Source organism: Ornithorhynchus anatinus, chromosome 9, assembly GCF_004115215.2.
Source record: "Ornithorhynchus anatinus isolate Pmale09 chromosome 9, mOrnAna1.pri.v4, whole genome shotgun sequence".
Taxonomy (NCBI): Eukaryota; Metazoa; Chordata; class Mammalia; order Monotremata; family Ornithorhynchidae; genus Ornithorhynchus; species Ornithorhynchus anatinus.
In genome coordinates this window covers 10,188,097-10,211,497 of record NC_041736.1, presented here as the reverse complement: position 1 = coordinate 10,211,497, position 23,401 = coordinate 10,188,097, and the positions used below count along the sequence as shown (strand labels likewise).

Sequence of the window (23,401 nt, the reverse complement as noted above, 5' to 3'; positions counted from 1 at the left end):
GTCTAGCACAGTGAGCCAACTTCTAAACACTGGGTCAGGTACAAGTTAATCAGGTTGGACACAGTCTCTTCCAGATAGGGCTTGGAGTATTATTAATAGGGATGTCAACTGTTGGCCAATTCATGGACAGTCTGTGAAAAGGAGTTAAAGTCGGCTGGGTCCAAAAAGCCCATAGAATTATTTGGGTGACTGCAAGTACAGGTGTAGTGGTAGAATGAAAGAACATAGCCTAGTGGATAGAGCATGGGCCAGAGAATGAGAAGGACCTGGATTCTAATCCTGGCTCTGCCACTCTGCTGCTGTGTGACCTAGGGCAAGTTACTTCTCTGTGCCTTAGGTCATCTACAAAAATGAGCATAAATACTGAGCCCCATGTGGGATATCTACTTCAGCATTTAGTAAAGTGCCTGGCAGAAAGTAAGTGCTTAACAAATAACATTAGAAAAACAAAAAAATCCTCAGGAGTCACTACCCCTGCAGCCAGTGCTCTTGCCATTTTCCTTAGATGTCAGGTTAGCAACTTCTGAGAATGATTTGTACAAAGTTTGATGTGGGTCCAGCTGGCTGCTCTCATGTAAACAGCTGCCACCTCCCAAAGAATTAAAACCCCCAAAACCTGGCATTTTTAGTCACACAAGCATTCATAGATAAATTTCACCATCAGTTGCATCTTCAAATTTGAAGCTTAACTGTGTTCATGTATTGATAACCTGGATTCTTTTGCTTGCCATTCACTGAAAGAAGTTTATATTTGTGTAACGGAGTTTTTGAAACAAAGACAACAAAAAACCATGTATCCATGATCAAACACAAGTTTGGAGAAATTGGTGGTGCGGAGGGCGGTGGGGGGACTTTGCTGGGAATTTAGCAGAGTGGCGTGCTGTTCAGGAGAAATGTGGTGACAAGGTAAAAAATTACAGCTGTGAAATGAAAAAATGTTTACCTGAAGAAATATCCACTATTTCTTTGCCTAAATCTAAGAACTAACATTTAAAAAAAGCCAATTCTAAAATGTTTAAAGCAGGTTTGAAACATTGTGATGTTTGTTGAGTGATGATCTAATATAGCACTTATAAACCTCTCAAGGGGATGAGGTAATTCTTTGCAATTCAGATTTCCCTAATTACAGAAAGTTTTTTAAAAAAAGCTTAGTGTAAAGGACATGGGACTAAGGATTAGGATTCAGGTCTCCTGACTCTGATTCTACTATTTTCTGCTATGTGACCGTGAGCTGTTTCTCTCTGAACCTCAGTTTTCTTCCTCCTCTCTCCCATCCTCCTTGACTGTAAACCCTGCATAGAACTTCAGAAAGGGAGCAATTTTCATTCTGTTTATCTTGTATTTAACCTAGTCTTTAGTGCAATACTTGCTGTATACTAAGTGCTTAAAATACCATCACTACTATTATTAAACAAAAAATCCATTTCTAAATGAGAAGAAATGCATTTGTGTTCATGTACATACTTTAATTTTTGAACAAAGCCAGGAAATTCAGGTGATTTGTCTTATTATTCAGTTTGCAGTAGTGGACACCAAATTCCCCATAACAGTTGGGGGGGGGGGGGCGGAATCTGAACTCAATCTTTGGCAAGTTAATGAAGGAAGAATTAATTTACATAGATTAAAATGTATTTTCAGTATTGTAATTCTAAATACTTTCAGTCAAGCATTTTAATTTTATTATTAGATTCACAGGTCTTTAAGTGGAGGTTATTAATTCAATAGTTTTAAAATGCAAAATGACAGTTCACTCACAGTAACAATAGATACTGGGGATATTGGAGTTGGTGATTAATATTCTTGCTTTATAGCAAAAAGAAGACAACCCTGTTGTTCATAATATTAATCATAAAATACCTAATACTTGATATAGGATGGAGAAAAGGGGAGTCACTCCAAGTTATTTCATGAAATAGATTAATAGAGGTGATAATGATATTGACATTTAAAACCAAGGCAGCAGGTAGTAACCTAGAAGTGATCCATTGTGGATTAATTGTTTATAAAGTTACAGAGAATATCACTCCTAATATGCTTGATTTTTGAAAGCATGTTAATTGAAGATGTGAAGACTTAGATGCCATTGCTAGGTCAGACCAGTGGTCTCCATCTGCCTAGGACTTCACTCATTAGACCTTTGTATCCTCTGCACTGACTGACTAACTGCATTAAAGCTTATGCTAAGAAGTTTCCATTTGCAGAGGTGGATGGGCAACCACTGTAGGTTTTTGAGCAGTGGAGATATATAGACCGAACTTTTATTAGAAAAATGATCTAGGTAGCAGAATAAAGTATGGACTGGAGAGGCAGAAAGCAGGGGTGGGTCAGTGATGTGGGTGATGTAGTAGTCAAGGTAGGTTATGATAAATGTTTGGATCAGGATGGAGGCAGTTTTGTTGGACATGGAAGGGTGGATTCTAGCGATAATAAAAAATAAGAAGCCAAATGTTGTCCGCTGTATTTTTTCACATACTCTTTACATATGCTGTTTGATGTGGTTTACCATTCTGCCTCTTAACTTCCTTGATCTTCAAGAAACTCCTCCCCTAATAGAACCATTCCATTCTTCTTGATTGCTGCAAACCAGGCTGCCTTTTTTTCTCCTAAAATCCACAGCCGTACTATCCTTTGTGGTTTTAATTTGCTGTAAAATATTTCTTCTGCCCTTCATGTTGTCAGAACCCCTCTTCAGTTACCATATGACAGTTAGGGTGGCCCGTCATCCGCTTTTTCAGCTGGTCTGTCTCCTGTCAGTATAACTGCATTCGGAAGTCCTTATATTTAGTATTTTAATTTTCAGCATCCAACATACTTCCACTTCGCTCTGATCTGTGAATTCTGTGGGCAGATGTGGTTCCCATGTGTATCTACATGGATATAGGAAGGGAATGCAACAGTTCTGGAGCGAGTGCTCTAGGTTCAGACAAATTCAGCGTACTTCTGCATAGTGGAGTGTTCTGAATCATCAAGGACCAACACTGCCCCCCACCAATAGTCATTGCTTAGATATTTTGCTGTCATAAATTATGCTTTGTGTTAGTAGACTGCCTTCAAGTTGGTAGACTGACTGTTTAGGACCTCACTGTTTGTGATTCTTTTTGGCTGTTTGATGTTAGCTATGGTGGTAGGTAGTGATTAAATAATTCTTTGATATCTATAAAAGTTGAAGATTTCCACTTCTCAGTATACCTTCATTGTAGTCTAAAGGTTGATATTGTCTAGATGCCTCACTAATTAGTAATCTCTGCCCTCTTTTATTTGGTTTTCTACATTTTGTCCAGTTGTGTATTATGATGCAACATGCATACCAGTCAGGTAATGATAGCATTCATTTATATATTGCCAGCGAAAAGCTTTGATTGTTGCATTGCTGTCTGAGGATTGGCCCATTGATCTTCAGGTGTATTTGTAATCAACACCATTAACCGATACAGAAAAGGAATTCATAGTAGACTCTATGTTTTCTTTTATGTTTGCTTCCAGAGTCTAGTCCTCAGGTTATAGTAGCTGTGGAGTACTATTTCAAGAACCTGTGATAGTCACATTTTGAGTCGAAAGATTTTTTTCAGGCTACTGCTTTAGTGTTTTATAGCATGGTAGTTTAAAAGAGTGAATAAGATTGTAATTCTTAGTCTACTCTGTGGGGAATATAAGGAGCCTTCAGACTTGGACATGATCAGCCATACAATCATGGAATTAATTAGGTAAGGTCTTGTGGAGGAGATCTGATTTCTGAAGCATCTTGAAGATAGAGAAACCAGTGGTCTACTAGAGGTGAATGATGAGGGAGTTCTAGACAGAAGGGAGGGTTTGAGCAACAGGTTGATGATGAGAGATGAGAATGAGGCCCAGTGAGAGGTGGATGGCTTGAGAGGAATGAAAAGTGGGAACTGGGATTAGTGGGAGAAGAACTGGGATAAGTAGTGGTGAGAGAGAGAGGTGATGGACCGCCTTGAAGATGGTTAGCAGGGTTCTGTTTGAAGAGATGGATAGGCAACATTAAAAGTTTTTGGGGATGGGGAAATGTGGTCAGAACAATGTTTTTGAATAGTGACCTGCACATCAGAGTGAAGTGTTGACTTCAATGGTAGCAGGGCAACCTCTCAAGGAAGAGGCATTGAAGAGACCGATGCAGAAGTCAAGTTGGGCTTTGCCTAGACCAAATCCCTAAACCAGTGGGTGGTCTGTTTGGATGGGGAGAAAAGCACAAATTCTGGAGGTTTTGTGGAGAAAGAACAGACAGGATTTGGTGACAGTGACTTTGGGGTTTGAAAGAGAGGGGGGGATGTTGGGGAAAATGCCAAGGTTATGGGCTTGAGAGGTGGGGAGTAGGGTGTTGTCAACACTACAGAAGTTCTCCTTGTTAGAAAGTGCTGTGTAAAATCATTAAATTATTGCTACTACCTCTGCAGAATATACTCTTCATCTGATGAAGACAGGCTGCCTTCATTCTTTTACCAGGATGTGATAGTGTGCTTGGATTCATATAAACTCTTTAGAGATGCATAGTAGTTTTTGTAGCTTGGTGTTGGTCTAAATAGTGTTTGAACTCTGTAGTCTTGGAATTACAAGACTCGAGATCTAAGTTCCTTAAACTGGTCTTTGTCAGAATTCAGGCTTATATAAGCCTCTTTTTTCAGGATCAGGAGGATCTGCAAGATATTGGCAATGTGTTCTTGCAGTGTGACAACTCTTTGATCTTAAAGTTGTTCTCATCAAACACTTTCTGATGGTGTTGCCTAACATAGTTTTAATGACTGCACATAGAGAGTAATGTATAAAGGGATTTATTCACTCTTCACTTTGGTAGAGACAGAAGGGTTCTTTGCTCCAATAGATTTTCTGTAATGGTCTCTTAAAGCTCTCTGTCGGTTATTATTTCTACTACTGATTCTTATTAAGCTTATACAATGTCCAGAATAATAGTACTAGGGTACTAAATGTATTAAGAAAGTCAACTGAAACAGTCCTTGGCTCATAAGGTGATTATACTCTAAGTTGGGTAGGGCAGACATATTTAGCAAAAGAATATAATTTAAAAAATCCCACAATGAAGCTAGTGGGACACACTTTTATGTCGTTTGCTGGTTGGAATATGTTATTTGAATCACATCTTTCAGATCTTGTCAGAGGATGGTTCATCTAGAATTCACCAAGCATAGCAGCACAACATCCTTAAATTATTGCTCTTGAGTTCCCTCAGGTACTTATTAAAGTACTCTGCACAGACTTTTTAATCAATCAACAATCACTAATATTGATTGATTAAACAGTGATAGTAATGTGCCACAGTTTAGATTTTAGGGATATCCATAATGTCCTTCTAGCATTCGGTAAGCAGAAGCTTATGTTAAGTGATTTACAAGCTGATGTTTGACACATTAATTCCACAGGAGTTGACCATTTTTATTTAGATTTCTAATCCCAAATGATCCAATGATTTATTTTCCATGCTTTAACATTGCTATTTACACATGTGTTGAAATCTCCCATTACAGTCAGCTTGTGAGGTGTTGACATGGTTTTATACTCAAGCAGACAAGTGCAGAGGGGCCTGTGATTTTCTTTTAAAACAGGGATCAAAGATCAAAGGGACCATGGATGTAGGGATATAGTTACCCTTTTCTTGTTGCCTTTTAATCCATCTAAAGAGCTTTTTGGCTACTTAATATGGAAGGAACAAGGTAAGTGATAGTAGGAGGGAGGTTGGGTAGAGATATCGAAGTCAATAAATCAGTGGTATTTATGAGCATCTACTGAATGCAAAGAACTAAACTAAGCACCCGAGAGAGAGCACCAAAAGTAGATCCATGTTTTCTGTCTTCCAGGAGCTTACAGTTTAACAGGCAAGAGAGATAAAGTGAAAAGTATTTACAGTAGTAACATCAGTAAAGTCACTTAACTTCTGTGGGGCTCAGCTGTAAAATGGGGATTGAGACTGTGAGTCCCACTTGGGACAGGGACTGTGTCCAACCCAATTTGCTTGTGGCCACCCCAGTGCTTACTACAGTGCCTGGCACAGAAGAAGTGCTTAACAAATACCACAATGATTATTATTATTATTACTTTATTCTGGTGGTATTTTTAAAAAACTCATGATCTTTTTTGGATTGGAATGACTTTTCAAGTAAGATTTCTTCTACAGAGCTCAGCCCTTGGAGGTTCTGTTCAATCCCATTGAGTTAAACAAAACCTTTTCAAACAATTTTTAAAGTGTTTTAAAGTAGTTATAACCTCCTTCTTTTCTATCTCCAGTGGCTTTCTCTGAGTTTTAGGGAGGAGGGTCATAGGCTTGAATTTGTATTATGTGGGTTCTGGCCCCAAAGGAAGGCAGTGGAAGCAGGGCAACCTCTCCAGGCTCTCTGCAGGGTCCATTTTCAGGACCACTCCAACCAAAGCTGAGGCAGGGGCAGAAAACCCAGACATAGTCTTGGGCAATTTGCAGGGCTTCCAGAAAATTGCAGAAAGCAAATAAATGAATGTTTCCAATGGACTCTATCATTATGCAGGCTCATGGAATTAAATTGGGAAGGGACTTTTTCATGTGGTACTTTGTTTGGGCCTTCACAGACGCATATGTTTTAAAATACTTTAAACATCATCAGGAACACTTTTCTTAAAGGTTATTCATAAAACCATGTAATAATGTGCAAACCCAGATTAATTGGAAGGTTATCTGAGTGATAAGCACAACGTCTCACGGACTTCGTAGGTCCTTTTTAAAAAGGTCTTTTGGCAATTCTTTTAAAATGCTGTTTGAGTGGGATTTCAGGTGAGTTAGTATTCATTGCCCACCTTTAAACAGCATTTTAAAAGTCAACTTTCAAGATACAGAGTCGATCACTTGGACTTCCAAACACATTTAAATCATTATGAGTTCCATTTTCCATTACTTATATCACATTATGCTCTTCAAGATATTGACTCATTAGAAAAGCTTTAGAATTAATATTGTGTATATTAAAGCTTTATTATTCATAACATCAATTCACAGTTGACTTTGTGCTTCTGGGGATTGATGAAGGATATGGATCCTGCATTTATTATGGTTAAAATAATTAATATTTGTTGACAGTACATACTTATCGAGTATAAAATTGAGCCTGCAATAATGATCTGTGTTAAAACACAAAGCGAGACATTTCCAGTATAGGACCTCATGCTGAAATTTAAATGGACAGATGCACAGAATAACACTTGGAAGGGATGGAATTAGAGAGCTCTCTGTGCCAACAACTTGAATGCATTTTGCAGTTGTTGATAAAAGAAAGAAATATTAATCATGGATGAAGATGGGAATGAAATGGTCTTGGGAGCAGGTCAGAGGAAGTTATGTTATTAATAAGTACATTAATAGAAAGTCAGGGAGTTCATTTAAGAAAGTGGCTAATTTAGGTAGAAAAGCCATGAATGTTTTTTTGTTTTGTTTTGGCCATGGTGATAGGAAGTATTCTTGGGCAACTAGAGTCTTGAATAGAGACATGCAGGATGGGAAAGAAGTGTTTTTTGGAGGAATAATGAGAAAAACTTAAGCATTTGCGATAGCTGGAAAAACATGAAAGGAGAGTCCAAATAGGAGATCAGACGTCTGCTTGACTAAAATGGAGGGAGATGAGGAAGAAAGAGACCATAAATCTGATCAGGGTTAGGAATAGTTGTGAAATTTGGCAAATAGATTTGGAAGTGGATGAGTGGACAACATGGCTACAGAATTAATGATAACAGTTCTAGTCATGGTAATTGTTCAACACTATGTGTCTGTCCATGGAGGAGCCCATGGTTGCCTGCTTTGCTCCAGAGCCATTGTGTGATCCCCAAACATTGGATTCAGAGTATTTTGGGGGAACTCTAACTTGATTTGGCTTATTTGGTTTCTTCTTTGGTCGAATGATAGAGCTATTTTATTCTTTGGGATTCAATCTAAGATCTTTATGCAGCTACTGCAGTTAATATCTTAAAATGTGTGTAATTTAAATAAAATTGTATGTAAATAAAATGTGTATATTTTAAATACAATTTTATTCCTTCCCTATAGCAGTTTGTGTAAAATTATCTGCAGAAGCCTGGGTTAACGACCCCCGCTTCTGCAGATACGTGCTAGTTAGGCGATGTCTTTCCTGGAAACGTTGCCATCATGCTGCTCCTGTTGCTTATGCCCGGTTTTATCGTCACCTGTCTCAATCTTCAAAAATCTCAGAAAGTTGAGTTCTTTAGCTCCTTTTTTTTCCCATAAGGGTGTCTCATCTTCCTCAGTGGAGAGTAAAATCTGTTTGTGAGCAGGGAATTGAGTCCTCCCATCCTCCACCCAGCCTGGAACTCCTTCCCCTGTCATATATACCAGATTCATTCAAAAGTATTTATTGAACACTTACTATGTGCAGAGCACTGTACTAAGCACTTGGAATAGACAAATCAGCAACAGATAGAGACAGTCCCTACCCATTGACGGGCTTACAGTCTAATAGGGGGAGACAGACAAAAACAGTAGCAATAAATAGAATCAAGGGGATGTACCAGATCACCACTCTCCCCACCTTCAGAGCATTATTAAGATGGCATCTACTTCAAGAGGCCTTCCCCGATTGGCCATCCGGCTCCTTCTCCCTTCCCTATTGTCTACGCACCTGGGTCTGTGACCCTTGGGCATTGATATTCACCCACCTTCAACCCCTCGGCATTTATATCCATATCTTTAAATTATACATTATAAATTATTTATATTAATGTCTGTAAGCTCATCATGGGCAGGGAACATGTGTGCTAATTCTGTTGTGTAATCCTCTCCCAAGTGCTTAGTACTCTGCACATAGTAAGCGGGCACTAAATACCATTGATGAGAGAAGCAGCGTGGCTCGGTGGAAAGAGCCCGGGCTTGGGAGTCAGAGGTCATGGGTTCAAATCCCGGCTCAGCCACTTGTCAGCTGTGTGACTTTGGGCAAGTCACTTCACTTCTCTGTGCCTCAGTTACCCCATCTGTAAAATGAGGATGAGCCCCACGTGGGACAACCTGGTCACCTTGTATCCTCCCCAGTGCTTAGAACTGTGCTTTGCATATAGTAAGTACTTAACAAATGCCATCATTATTATTATTATGATGACGATGAGCCACTCTTTGTTTTGTGCTTCTGAAGCACTTAATAATAATAATGGCATTTAAACGCTTACTATATGCCAACCACTGTTGTAAGCGCTGGGGGAGATATAAGGTAATCAGGTTGTCCCACGTGGGGCTCACATCCTTAATCCCCATTTTCCAGATGGGGTAGCTGAGGCACAGAGAAGTTAAGTGACTTGCCCAAAGTCACACAGCTGACAAGTGGCAGAGCCGGGGTTAGTACTGTGAATTGTACCAAGAACACAATAAATCCTACTAGCTCAGTAAATAGTACAACTGTTATTACTAGTACTGCTATAAGGAAGTGGAAAGATAATGAAAGAAAATATACAATTAAACCTCAGGGGAAGAGTTTTAATGAGTCAGGTTATAGAGTTCAAGTTTCAAGAGTGGAAAAGTCCACATTATCTCAGACTATAACACAGTCTCTATGCCAGGGCATCATCTACTTACAAGTAGTATTTAACTTCATTCCTAAAGTGTGCATCCTATTGAGGCTACTCTATTAACAAACCCAAGCATGGTATTTGCTTGGTAGAGCAACTGTCTTTTAAGGATGATTATCTTGTTTGTGTTTTATGTAACTCTGTCTTTTCTTATTCCCTTATGCCTCCTACTTTGTGGCTCTTTCCTTACCTGTTTTTATGCCTTCAGAGTACAGGGAGGGATAGAGAGGAGATAAAATGTAAATCAAGCAATTCTGGGGCTCAGCAGTACTCACAAGTAGGTTGAGGAAAGGCCAAAGGTAGTGAACTATCTGGGGAAAAGTCCATTTTAGAACGCTGAATGCCAATTAGTATGCCTACCTCCAATCTAGATGTGGGTAACTGTGAAAGTGGGCCTTTTGAACCTTTGAATTCTTGGGCATTTTTCTCAACTCACGAGAAGGGAACCCTTTACTTTGTCTTTCAGATAAAGCTCTGCTCTATTCTCAGCCCAAGGAAACAATCCTCATCCTTGGACATATCACTGACCAAAATCCCTACTCCATTTCAATCATTCAGTGATATTAAATTGACTTACTGGCCTTGTCATTCTCTCTTGAACAACCTTTTCTGGACTCTCCTTCTGCCTTCCTGGCTTTTATTGAATTTCACTGGGCCGTGCTAGTACTGGAATACAGAGTTCCAGTTATGGTGAAGCCCAGTTATTCTATAATTAGTATTCTGTGCCTTCTCGGAGGATACAAAAGTCCAGATTCTGAACTGAGAGTCTTGTTCCCAGACTAGCAGGGACTAATTACAAGGCACTCTACTTAAGTAATGGTGCCGTTGATCTGCAACCATGGTGTCCACCAGGAACAGGGAATATTGTGTAAATGTGTAACTTCTTTATTGGGGTTAAGGAGAATATTCAGTTGCAGAAAAAAAGAGGTAAAATAAATTGAAATGAAATTCACGCTTTAAGTAATAAGATTATGGGTCTTATAATTGTGAAGTATTCATATGAAATGATTTGCCGTGGCTGTTCTTAAGAAAAAATAAAGTCCTTTCAACATGATTAATGATAGCATAAGTCTCCTTAATAAAGTAGTTCAGAATATAGTCATCTACCAGATCATTCTTGAAGTCTCACATACTGTCCCTTATGTGGAGCAATACTTATAATTTGAGTAGAACACACTGATCATTGCATAATTTATGTGCCTGAACATATGTAAGGTAGACCTTCCATTTATTGGTTCTGCGTCGGAGCTGTTATGCTCCAAGCCAAGGAAGATTTCCTGAAGAGTAACTCAGGGGGGACTTTGCACAATTATATGCTAAACCAAAGAGTTTTATTACACTGACTCTCTCTTTGCCACTGAGCTATTTTAACATATAAAATGGTGATTTGCTCCATTAATCTTGTATCCCTTTGCTTTTTTGTTTCATAGACTCAAATTGTAAAGAGTAGGGAAACCTCCAAAGATTGATCATTCCTTTACACTTTACCATAAAAAAGGGACAGAGTGCTGTTGGCAATAGCCATCCCTAGGCCAATATCTTTTGAAAGTGGTTGTTTGGAGGCAAGCAAAGTGACCAGTTGTTTGGGGCCAATGATCATATAGCCCACAATCCACACATTCAAAATTCTTCCTTTGAGAAAAGAAGGCGGCTGTAATCGCCCAGATCAGAAACGTCACACGAGTCTATACAGGAAGGACTCTTACCCATCTCTTTGCCTCTGTCCTCCACCCTGTCGGACCAAAACAGAGAAAGTACTCCAAGTGAAGCAGCCAAAAGCAGCACCACTTTGAGCATTTCAGAGTATCAGCCAGATCAGGGTATTGGAAGAATTGGGGAAAGAGGTAGAATTTGGGTGCCTGACAAGAGTGCTACCTTACTCCAATTTTTGTTTTTAGATTGGGGTCGGAACCGAGCAGGGACAAGAATGAGTTCTGTTCTGTGTATACTCTTACCTTCTCTTTACCTCCCTTTCCTGCCATATGATAATCTAGAAATGAATAAGGTGGGAGTGCTATATGTTTCAGGTAACAGTAGCATGCATTATTGTGGTTAAATTACTTTAGAAGTACAAGGTACTTCATTATCGACTAAAACTTGGGGTCTTCCTAAACATATCTTTTTCCCTTGGCGGTATTCATTTTTAACTTCAAACAGGTTAGACCTATTACTTATCACTTCCAACTTCACTGATATTTTTCTATTCAGAGATTGACCCCAAATATTTTTCACAGTGCATTTGTATAGGTGTGTGTGTAGTAGTTGAGATAAGTCATTAGTTACTATCAAATGATTTAATGCAGGAGATGGAAATGGTTGAACTTCGATGGGCTGGGTCTCCTCAGTGAGTTCCTGAGCTAGATTGTTCTGAAGTAGAGAACATCTTGCTCTCGCTTTATTGGGATGTTCCAAACCTGAACTTGTGGTAGAACTAATAAATCTTGAGAAAATAAAAAGTGTGGGTAGGGCTAATATTGGAACTAATATTGAACTTATCCAGATGATACTGTGTAGGGTACATTATACTGTCACTTAATATAGATTTAGAATTATCTGGCTTATTCCAGCGTGTATGATAAAAGGTTAGCCCAGTGCTTATGACTAGGACCTTTTTCCTTCAGAAGAATCTCAAACATAATTCCAGTACTGTTGTTATTAGGGAAAATGAAAAATACACAATAGGAGCTCAGAGAATGTCAACAGCTAACAGCAGGAGAGCACTTTACTTAGGCTAGGAAAATATAACAAGTGTCAACTCTTGCCCTGCCATTGCTAAACAGTGATCTATTGAGAGTCCTCATTCTCCAGTTTTTGGAATGAACAATTTTGAAGAAACTAGGTCCTCTGCTCTGAGATCCTTTGTTTCTTTTCATGGCACCCTTCGTGGGCTCTCTGACCTGAAAGAATACTGTTTCAAGACCCATTTTGTAGGAAAAAAGCACTGCTTACAACTGGTATTAATAACATTCCAGTAATCTAGTTTTCATTTTAAATTGCCTCTGAAATTGTAGTTGATCTAAAACATGTTTTGCATGGGCTTTGGAGTCTTAGCTACTTGATAGTCTGTGGCACATGTGTGACACATATGAAAGAATCAGACCTAGAAGCTGACATTTCATTTCTTCTGCTATTACAGAATTGTGTTTGCCAATCTCTACACGTACTGACTCAGCAGAAATGCATCACGTTTGTCCATAAAAATGTTGTAGTCAGTGAAAACCGAATTCAATGATGCAAAAAGGGGCCTCAGCATTTGCAGCATTACAAATATGCATTGCCAGAAGATCATTTTTCACAAGTGTTGAATCTTGAGCAAAATATCTAATCATGATGTAGGCCTTCCCTGTCATTGCTGACATCATTACTTTCATCCATCAAAATAGTGAAAGGTCCCAATCTGGCATGGGATATAATTTGATTGGGTGTGATATGCTGACAGTGCTCTCATAATGCTTGCACTTTTTACTCCTTCATGGAAAAATTCTTTTGCAACCGTGGAATGCCAGAACGTTCTCTTGATAAGCTTCATGACAAAGTATGAGGAATTTCCCTAGGCTTCTGTTGCTTGGGTAAACATTTATGAATATGTAACTTTTTCACTAAAAGCCTCTTGAGCTGAATTAAGAAAACATTTATATGCATCTAAGAAGTAATAACTCTGAGCTATTATTTGGTGGGTAGGCATCAGGCATCTTCAAGTGTTATTCTAAAGATACCCTTACAGGAGACAGCATACGTTTTTTCTTTTGTATTGAATTTGACGTTGGACACATAAAGCCAACCTCTTAGCCTGGCCCAAGCCTCAATTTAATTTGATTTTGAGGTTTCTTATTACTTTGACTCTCAAGAGGTGAGAAAAATGAGTCCACAATTTCTCAAATAATTTTTTGGAGCCATATTTTCTTTTCTAAAATTAAATAATGCCCTTCTCCAAATCTCTTCTCAAAATTTGTTTTTAAAAAATATTGCTTCTCCAAAGTGAAAACTAGTGTTTATAGAGAATGAAATGATTGTTGGAAAAGTCATGGGAATGAGAATAAAACAATGGTCTTGTTCCTAAAACAGGAATCTTTTATTCTATTTTTGCTCTATTCTGCATGGAGGAAACCTAAAATAACGTCACACTAATGGGGATTCACTGGGGAGGCAGCAGGAGCATTTTGAGAGTGACATACTGTACAAGAATCCTGACATCAGCATACCCACCAGTTGGACAGGCTGCATTTTGCCTTTTTCCAGGCTTTTGGCCTATATTTACCATTGCTTAAGGTCAGGTCCCAGAATCCAAATAGACGTTTGCACTAGTAGCAGTACCCCCAAGCAGGACAAGAGCAGCGTGAGGAGAAGCGTGGCCCAGTGAATAGAGCACAGGCATGGAAGTCAGAAGGACTTGGGTTCTAATTTTGGCTCTACCACTTGTCTGCTGTGTGGTCTAGGACAAGTCACTTCACTTCCCTGTGCCTCAGTCACCTCATCTGTTAAAATGGGGATTGAGCCCCATGTGGTACAGGGGTTGTGTCCAACCTGATTGTCTTGAGTCTATCCCAGCACTTAGAGCAGAGCCTGGAGCATAGTAAGTGCTTAACAAATACCATAAAAGAGGGCGGGGGGGGGGACAATTTCTAAGTCTATGAGGAGGCAAGTAAAAGAGAGAAATCTCATGGAGAAAGTACCTTCTCTGGCCTCTTTCAACTTCATGGCTTTGAGTTGCAACAAAAAGCTAGCATCCAATTTTTCTAACGTTATCTGGTTAATAGGTGAGTTACCATGGGGTTGTTAATATGTACACGAATTCCCTAGTTTTTTAAAATTGCCATGAAGTTTGTATTGTGCAGATGTGGCCAATGTCTAGTCTGCATAGGAAGATTTTGTGAACAGAATGAAAGTGATACTCAAATTCCTCAATAGTTCGATCTGTCAATGTACTCTCCCAAGTGCTTAGTAGAGTGCTCTGCGCAAAGTAAGTCCTCAGTAAATGCAGTTGATTGATTTGATCTTCATAAATAGTGCCATTTTCTAATCACTTAAGTGTTGTTCTAAGAAAAAATGCCATTAATATCATTTTGTTTAGGGCCCTTTTAGTTTAAAACCTATGGATTTGGCACATAGTACCTGCTTAAAACCATAATTATTATTATTATTGAATGTTTATTTAGATTTAAGGGTTGATTGCATTATGTTGATAAAAATGGCTCAGAGGAACAGTCATTCATTCAGTCCTATTTATTGAGCACTTATTGTGTGCAGAGCACTGTACTAAGCAATTGGGAGAATACAACATGAAATGGACACATTCCCTGCCCATAAGGAGCTTTCTCTCCTCCAGTACAATGAAAAGTTATGTTCTTGACCTATTTTGTGTGAAGCTACGCAAAGTTAGCTCTGGCCTCTCCCTGGATTTTAACCGCGTTTTCTGGTTTTCAGCATTTTTGGGCCCTCATTCCAAATTCAACTGCCTTGACCCTTAGACTTCGTGACTGGAGTAAGGGGTGACTGGGTGCAGATTCGGGGTCAGAGGTGGATGTGGCAACTGAGGGGAACACAAAGTTGGAATGGCAAAAAAAAATATATGCTACAGAAATGTATTTAGGATAAAGAGTGATTAGGAGAACTAGGAAAAACAAAGATGTGGGAGGAAATCTAGGAAATATAAAGGAATGGAGAGAGCTGGGGCAAGAAGCTTGGGGAGGAGCTGTTTATCTGCTGAATTGACTAAAGTGGAAACCTCAAATCGGTTTCTTCAGAAGGTAATTTTCTCTTGGCCGATGAAGAATTACTATCTGTTCTATGCTGAATCAACAGGGTGGTAGTATGAATATGATATTCTTAGACCAGTAAAAATGAATTATTTTGTGTAAGCGCAGTGGTAGAAAAAAACATAAGACATGACATATTGAGGGGGGCAAGAGCATGGCCGGCTGAGGAAAAGTCAGAATTACATAATGTGTTGACATCTAATTTTTAGAAAGTGGTAGGCATTAACTATTGATGTTACATTAGTAAACTGTCCTCCACTTAGGTACCACCAACCATATTTTTTTTCAGAAGTCCCCCTTCTACTGGCCAATACTGTTATTGAATTGGTATAATAAAGTGGGAATAGTAAAATAAAATGAGAATGTTCCATAGGAAACAATTCTATCCCAGTATGCAAAAGAGGATGCTTTTCTTTATTTTGTTTTTAAAACAGTAATCTGAGAAAGTTAAAAAAAAATGAGTGCATTAAAATATTGAAAAACTGTTTTACCTTATTTTGCATATCTCTGTAAAATATGAAAAATTATTTCTTCCTCCCGCCCTCTAATTCATTAATACAATCAGACTGTTCCTGCTGAAAAAAGTCCACCAAATGTTTGTATTCTTTTTGGAAACTATGAAAAGTAAAATATCAAGTGTCATGCATCCCTGGGAAGTCCATAAATGTTGACTGATGATGATGATAAATGCTAAGAGTCACACTAGCTGCATTATGTGCATTATTAGGTCACTTCTCTTTATTTTTCCTATTGATTTCTCTCTGAATTATCAACTTGTAGCTTTTCCCACCCTCTAACTTGGCATGTTTCTCTTGGTTTCTGCAGTCACAACCTCCCACCTTTAGCTAGTCACTGAATTTCAAAGACAAAGTCTCCAACGTATGTATCCATCCTAAATTCGTTCTTGGCAGTGTTACAGTCTGTATGTAAACTGTAAGCTCCCCAAGGGGAGGGGTCCTGCCTGTACATGCCCCATCTGTGGAGTAGCTCCTCGGGATTCATTTCGTTTCTTCTCTGTTTGCTCAAGTAAGTCACGGGTCTATGATTCAGAGTAGTCAGTGTCCTAAGCCAGTGGCAGTAAATAGGGGCAGTTCCAGTAGAGATGACAAACTTTGAGGACTCCAAGTTTGTAATGGTCAGTATTTCCTAGTGTGCCACCCCCCGAGATATGAACTAAATTGTGTGGAGCCCTGCTTTACAAGTGTACACTTGACAGTATACACTGAGAATGTGTGATCACAGAACTTTAAAATGTACATTACATTTTTCAGCAGGTACTGTGTGACTATAAGTCAACTGAACTTTTTCCAATCAATATAAATCCCCCAACACATAATGAAGTCTTGTATGTGTCCAATCTGGGTCTTAACCAAGTTAGGTCAAATATCCTTGACAGTTTACTCTTTTATGTTTCAACTGTTCCTCCTTTGTTCTATCCTTGCTCTTACTGATATTGTTTTTAAAGCTGAAGTCTAGTATTGCTCTTTCGATAAGACTGGGTAAATACGTTGATATGGCCTGCTGATTTTTGTTTCACTGACTTTTTCTCTATCTGACGAATCACACAGATTAGTGTTATTATTTCATTCTTTTATAGCAGTGTCATTTCGGGCCAGATGGCAAACCTCCACTTTTTACACTACGACTTTTCTCCCTTGTGCATCTGGCTGTTGCATATTCGGGAGTAAAGAGCAGCAAGTGTTTTTCTCTGCCCCCACAAATGACCTTTATATTCAGAGGTGATGCACTTGAGAAGGGTCTCCGTCCATGTAGTGAGTGCAACTGAGATTAATCCAAGATTGAATGCCTTCACGCTCTGCTTACATAATGTTGTCCTTGGTCTGTAGTTACATTCACTACAGGAAGCTCTTATCACTGTATTCGGCTCTGCCTCTCTTACTCGTAATTTGACCAAAGTCTTCTCAAGGAAAAATGACCATTTTCCTTATTGTTTCAGAAAGACCAGTCTGTTTCAATTGCAAATGATTCCTCTCACCCTCACTTAAGGTTATCCCTTTGCAATTCTACATACAGCAACTGTTTAGGTATACTGTTGTCATCTGTTCTCCATTTGTGCCTCTCTAGTGGGGTTGGGTTGCAACAAAAATAATTTCAATGCAAGCAGATGGAATATGTCACAGAATTTCATTCTTAGCCAGCTCCATCACTTGCTGTTAAGTAAGGCCAACAGATACCATCAATGAAATACTATAAAAATTTATTGGAAGTTCAGGTCTTGCAACTACATAAAAGAGTAGATAGGACTATGATTCAGAATACTATACTCTTAAACTTTTAGAGGTAGATGTAGGTGGATTTGAAGGCTACTTACATAGGCAATCCATGGAATTAAGGTTCAGTTTTGTAAATTGGAACCAATTTTCTCTTAGGCGCCACAGTATAAACATAGGGTTGTTTCCTGATTTAAGGCTGGTTGCCCTGCTTTTACCCCCAAATTAGCCAGACTTGTGTTCTCTATAGGCTATTTAAATGTTTGTAAATTAAATTACAGTACCTAAAGAAATATAGTACAGTACTGTGCAATGTGCATCACCTCGGCCTACAAATAATCTGAAAAACAAAGTCCAAATTTAAGCCTTTCTTTAAAAAAGAAGAAATTGTGTCCTTTTTAAACTTATTCTTACCCATGTCTCCCTCGGTGAGCTTTCCTATCCCATCTCTTCATTCCCCCTTATCTGTCTTGCAATGAAAAAAAAAATTCAGTTGTACACAGGTAGGTCCCTTCCCTGACTACAAGCTTCTCCCCTTTCTTTGGGACCACCAAGCCAAGGGGGCAGGACAACCAGAGCAGAAGAAGAGTCCAGGGTCCAGGAGGCCCCCAATCCAACTTGGTCCCTACAAGTGTGTTAATCTGGACCTGGTTGCAGCTAGGTAAGAGGTTTGTTCAGTTGTGTCCAACTGTGTTAAAAATGGAAAAAAGAGAGAAAGAGAGAGAGGTAGGGAGGGAAGTGGAGGGGATGGGGCGGGGGGAAGAAAAGAGGGCCAGAGGGGGACTGCAGGGAAGGAGGAGCAGATTGGAAATGGGATCCATCTTGCTTTTAACGAAGCAGTCTTGTACTGCTCGAGGTAAATGGAATTAGTACCCTAGAGGGGACTCATGTTGCAAAGTCAGATCTGGTCTTGTAAACCCAAAATAGTCATAAATCAAGGTCTGCCTATAAGTCTGGACATATTTGATATCTCTGAAGTGTCCTATTGTCATGGCAAAAACAAAATGATCAATGAGAATTTTCACTGAAAGAAGGAAGACCTATTTAGAAGATGATCAGTGAGAATTTTCACTGTAAAGAAGGAAGACCTATTTAGAAGTTAATCCCCACCTGTGTCTGAATTTTTCTTCATCTTGGACCCTGAATTTTTATGCTTTTTTTTTTCTGGGTGCCGTCAATACAGCTTTCACCATATAATGCAACCATATGATGCAGTAATAAATTTATACAGCTGATTATCAAAATGGTAGATTCAAGATTGTTTTGAATTATCTTAATTTTTCTGATATTTGGTAAAGTTTGTAACGTTGTTAAATCACATACTTTTACATCTATTCCTTAATTATTAAAGAATACATGCTTTATAATAGTGTTTTTTGCTTTCATCTGGGGATCTCAAAGCACTTTACAAACAGTAATTACCTGAACTTTGCAATACTCCTGTGAAGTAGATAATTATCGTACCCATTATATAGAAGAACAAACTTAAGAGCAGTAGGAGGTGGCCCAAGGTCACTCAGTGAATGCACTAACAAAACCAGGAATGTAGACCAAGGAATACTGACTCAGTGCCCTGTCATAAGTAGTAAACTAGACTCCCTTATTATGATACCATCATATAAGCGAGTCCTAAAAATAAAAACAGTCATCCTTTTAATCAAGGCCTGACACCGCCTCAAAATGTGCAGAAGAAAAAATGCTCTTAAGTACTGCATGTGAATTTCATTATTAATCCTAGTAATCAAAATGAATTGTAGTCTGCTACTAATGGCCATTTTCACAACCTTAAGGAGAAACAAACGTTCCCAGGTTTGAAATATTTGTTTTGTATTGTGTAATATCATCTGCCTACCTGATTTTATCCTCGTTGACCATTTAGCTTTTCCCTTGATATAAAATTTTCCTTCCAAGGAAGTGGTCAGGCCAAAACTTTGGACATTTGGAACAAAATCAGTTCAGTCTTTTAATTAACGTCATGAAAATATTTTATTCCTTGCTGCTGAGCTTGCTCCAGCATGACCTTTTAAATTGTAGGCAGATTTATTATGTAGTGAAACATTTATTTGGAATTTTTTGTTAGGATCAAGTTTGGAGCTAGTTTTAGCAGTAAAGGTGATTACGAGACTTTTTTTGGAATAACATATAAGAAAAAATTGTTTTGATTTCAGTTTTGAAACCTTGAAGGCTTCAACCGAATGGGCCATATGTTGTTATGTATTTTGTTAAATTCCCAACAGAAATCAAATTGGCCTTATTAAGGAAATGCAGTTTAGACCATAATACTGCATATAATTATGGCCCAAATTGTATTTGGGGCTTCCTTATGTTTTGCTTTTTCATGTAACTTATCTCAGCTGCTTATCATGAATATCTATTTATTAAATCAAAATTTACTGTTATTCCAAAGCTCTCATGCATTTTGTATATATACAATAACATTAATCCAATTTAAATATATTTAATATACAGATTTTTATGAAATTTCAAATATTTGAGAGCATCAGCATCATCTTTTTATTTATAGTAAAAAGAAATGTCTGGCTCTGGTATTCAGTGCACTCAGTGTTTAAGGAAGGATCACCTTTGAGTGACCTTTTATGTTTATTCAAAAGACGTCATTTGGAGAATTGGTAAAACTTTAATTTGTGATACTTTGAAATTATACAGGTTTTGTTGAATGGTTCTAAATATTAAAAATGAAAATGGGACTTAGCTGCTGGAAAAAAAGCAGCAAATAAATGCTTCCGCCTTTAAAATGCATAACCCATCGTACCATTTTTGTCTTACATTAAAAATGTTTTTCTAGTTTGTGTATGTAGGCATTATAGCTCTTTTTAAATGATGTTGTTCTGGATAACCGACAATTTCATTGAATCATGCCATAAGTACTTCAGAGGAGTAGTTGCCTCATCAGCCCAGTTGGTGTGCCCAGGATCATTCTTGAACCAACATAAGAGACTAATTTACTCCCAACTCCCAGCATCAATGCTCTAGTCCTCCTTAACTCTTCTGCTATGTCAGTAGTGCTCTGGTGTAACAGCCGGACAGACATATAGGTCAACTCAATTGCTCTCACATGCAAAAGAGAAAGCTGATAAGAAGAAGTTTAGTGACTAGGGTGACTAGTTTTGGACTTGACTTTCTGGTTTTCAAGCTGGCCTATCTTTTGTCAGGTACCAATATGCCATTTGGACTTCTTTGAAATAACCAGTCTCCTATCTCACCTCCTGCTGTAGAGTCATGTGGCTTGGAAACGGGAGTCCCTGTTCACAGGAACCGGCAGGGGAATGCAAAACTTATGGGCCGAAGAGGGGGATGCAAAACTTATGGGCCGAAGAGGGGGTTATCTCTCTCCCCTCCACTCCCCCTACCTCTGCCCCCAGCCTCAGTTTCCCCTCTGTGTTTTGGATTTCTGTAAAAGCCTTAATAGGACATTGTGATATTACATCTTTTTTTGGTGTGTGTAGTCCAAGGTTATAGAATGAATCAAAAGAAAAATATTTTAACTTTAAAAGTCACTTCAAAAGAAAGTGGAGCGATAGGTGATATGTTTTCCTTCACACCCGCTGCCCCTATTAATGTTCAGTTTTAGTACAGCATAAATAGATGCTAAGCAGTTCTATCTTTATGCAGGTGAAATATTTTGTTTGCAGAAATCTTTACACCTATTTGCTCTATATGACAATATTGTGTATTTGTATTAAACTTTTAAAAAGTTTATATAAAACTCTACAGTAAGGCAAAAGCAGATTTATGAAATCCGGGCTTTTGTTTAGACAATGAAGCCCCTATTCTTAGACCAGTGTGCTCAATATTAACCACTTTGTACCACTTAGGGCTAGGGAAGCAAGTCATCCAGTTTTCCATTGGTCAGCATGGTATTTTTTGGGCGGTCCCTTTTAAGTAATATTATGGTACCGGATATGTTTTTATATTTGTTGCGTTTCACGTTTCATTTTCACAACCGAGCCTCCATTATTGCTTCTGTTGCATAATTTCTTGGCTCAGGCTTAATGGGGATCCTGGTGGGGAACAGAAAAGCTCAAGAGCACCTGGTGGGCTCAGGGGTCCTCAGAAGAATTGCTTTAGGATCCTGCAGAATTGGCACACTTCTACAAAATAGCCACTATGACAGCATCATGTCACACTGTAGGCCCTGGGCAATACAAGTAGTGTTATATATGTATTTCTCCTTGTCTTATATGTCTCCTTTGAGAAGGCTGTCAGTGACCATCCTAATTCATCAGTCAGTCAATCATATTTATTGAGCGCTTACTGCGTGCAGAGTGCTGTACTAAGTTCTTGGGGGAGTACAGTATAATGGTTGGTAGACATGTGCCTGCCCACAATGAGCTTACAGACTAGAAGGGGAAACAGACATTAATGTAAATAAATACATTATGGCTATATACATCAGTGCTGTGGTGCCGAGGGAGGAGTGAATCAAGGGTGCAAATCCAAGTACCAGGGCAGCGCAGAAGGGAGTGGAAGAGGAGGAAGTGAGGGCTCAGGGAAAGCCTTTTGAAGAAGATGTGCCTTCAAGAAGGCTTTGAAGGTCAGGGAGTAATCGTCTTTTGGATATGAAGAAGGAGGGTGTTTGAGGCCAGAGACGGGACGTGGGCGAGAGGTCGGCAGCGAGATAAACGAGATCGAGGTACAGTGAGTAAGTTGGCATTAGAGGAATGAAGTGTGCAGGCTGGGTTGTGTTAGGAAAGCAGTGAGATAAGGTAGGAGCAGGGGGCAAGATGATTGAATGTTTTAAAGCTGATGGTAAGACGTTTCTATGTGATGCAGAGGTGAATGGTCAACCACTGTAGATTCTTGAGGAGTGGAGAAACATCCTAAAATCTTTTCCATGTTACTAAGAATAATTTGAAACAGAAAAAAATTCTATCTCTCTCTCTCTAACACATAACTTTAATTCCTGCTTTTTGTGTCTGCGTGCCTCCGAGTTCAACTTATAACCTTCCCATGCTGTCAGTTTTTAAAATTATTCACTCTGGATTTTAATATGAAACTTACGTATTGTAGTAGTAAGAAAGTTAATGAAGGCTTATCCCATTTTAGCTCACAGTGGCTAAATGAGTCCATCATAATCAGATAAATATCTGGATAATTGCCTTACATGACTTATACTAAAGTGACCTAATTTTGGTATTAGGTGCTGCTTTCAACTATCTTCAAATGGCGGTTTGTTACAGCAGTGCATTTTGGGATCTGTAGTCTAGAGATCGGCTTTCTTTTAGAGTAATTTGTTTCCATTTATGTAAACTAGCATCAACTCTTTGAATTTAATATTATTTGACAGTGAGGCCCAGCTGAACAAATTTTAACAATTTCTTGGGAGAAATATAATTTAAAATTTCTTCCTTTATAACTTTTCTGCCCTTTAATTTACTTTATTATACACTAGCTCACTGAAGACAGACTAAATTGAAATTGGACCGGATATTTGATATCATTTTAGTGAGATGGATTCTCTGCCTTACCCTGTAGAAAGAATTTTTTCTCTTATAAGAATGACTAGGTGGATGTTTGTAATATTGCTGATTATTGACTATTTCATATTCATATTTCCTATTGCAGCTTGCAATACAGTGATGTTACAAGACTGACTGCTTTCATTACAGTAAGTATATAATAGCTAATATTTTAACATTGTGTGTTTTTCTCTTTGATAAAATGAAAAAAACAACACCATTGTTCATAATTTTATAAAGGTCAGGCCTAGGTTCAAACTTTGTACAGTCACCTAAACACATATACCCTGAATTTCATTATTTGATACTTTTAAAATATTTCTTTTAAGGGTTTGCATTGGTAGGAATTTTAAACAATTGAATTGAATAATTA

At 38.5% G+C, this 23,401-nt stretch overlaps 1 protein-coding gene across 8 annotated transcripts in view; it reads left to right on the top strand.

The window, feature by feature from the left end:
* BAZ2B (bromodomain adjacent to zinc finger domain 2B) overlaps positions 1-23,401 on the top strand; it is a 211,816-nt gene that overhangs the window by 23,425 nt on the left and 164,990 nt on the right. For all 8 annotated transcript variants that reach the window (XM_029072364.1, XM_029072361.1, XM_029072358.1 and 5 more), the window contains exon 2: positions 23,135-23,177. The gene's annotated coding sequence lies outside the window, so the exon portion shown is untranslated. The remainder of the gene's footprint in view (positions 1-23,134; positions 23,178-23,401) is intronic.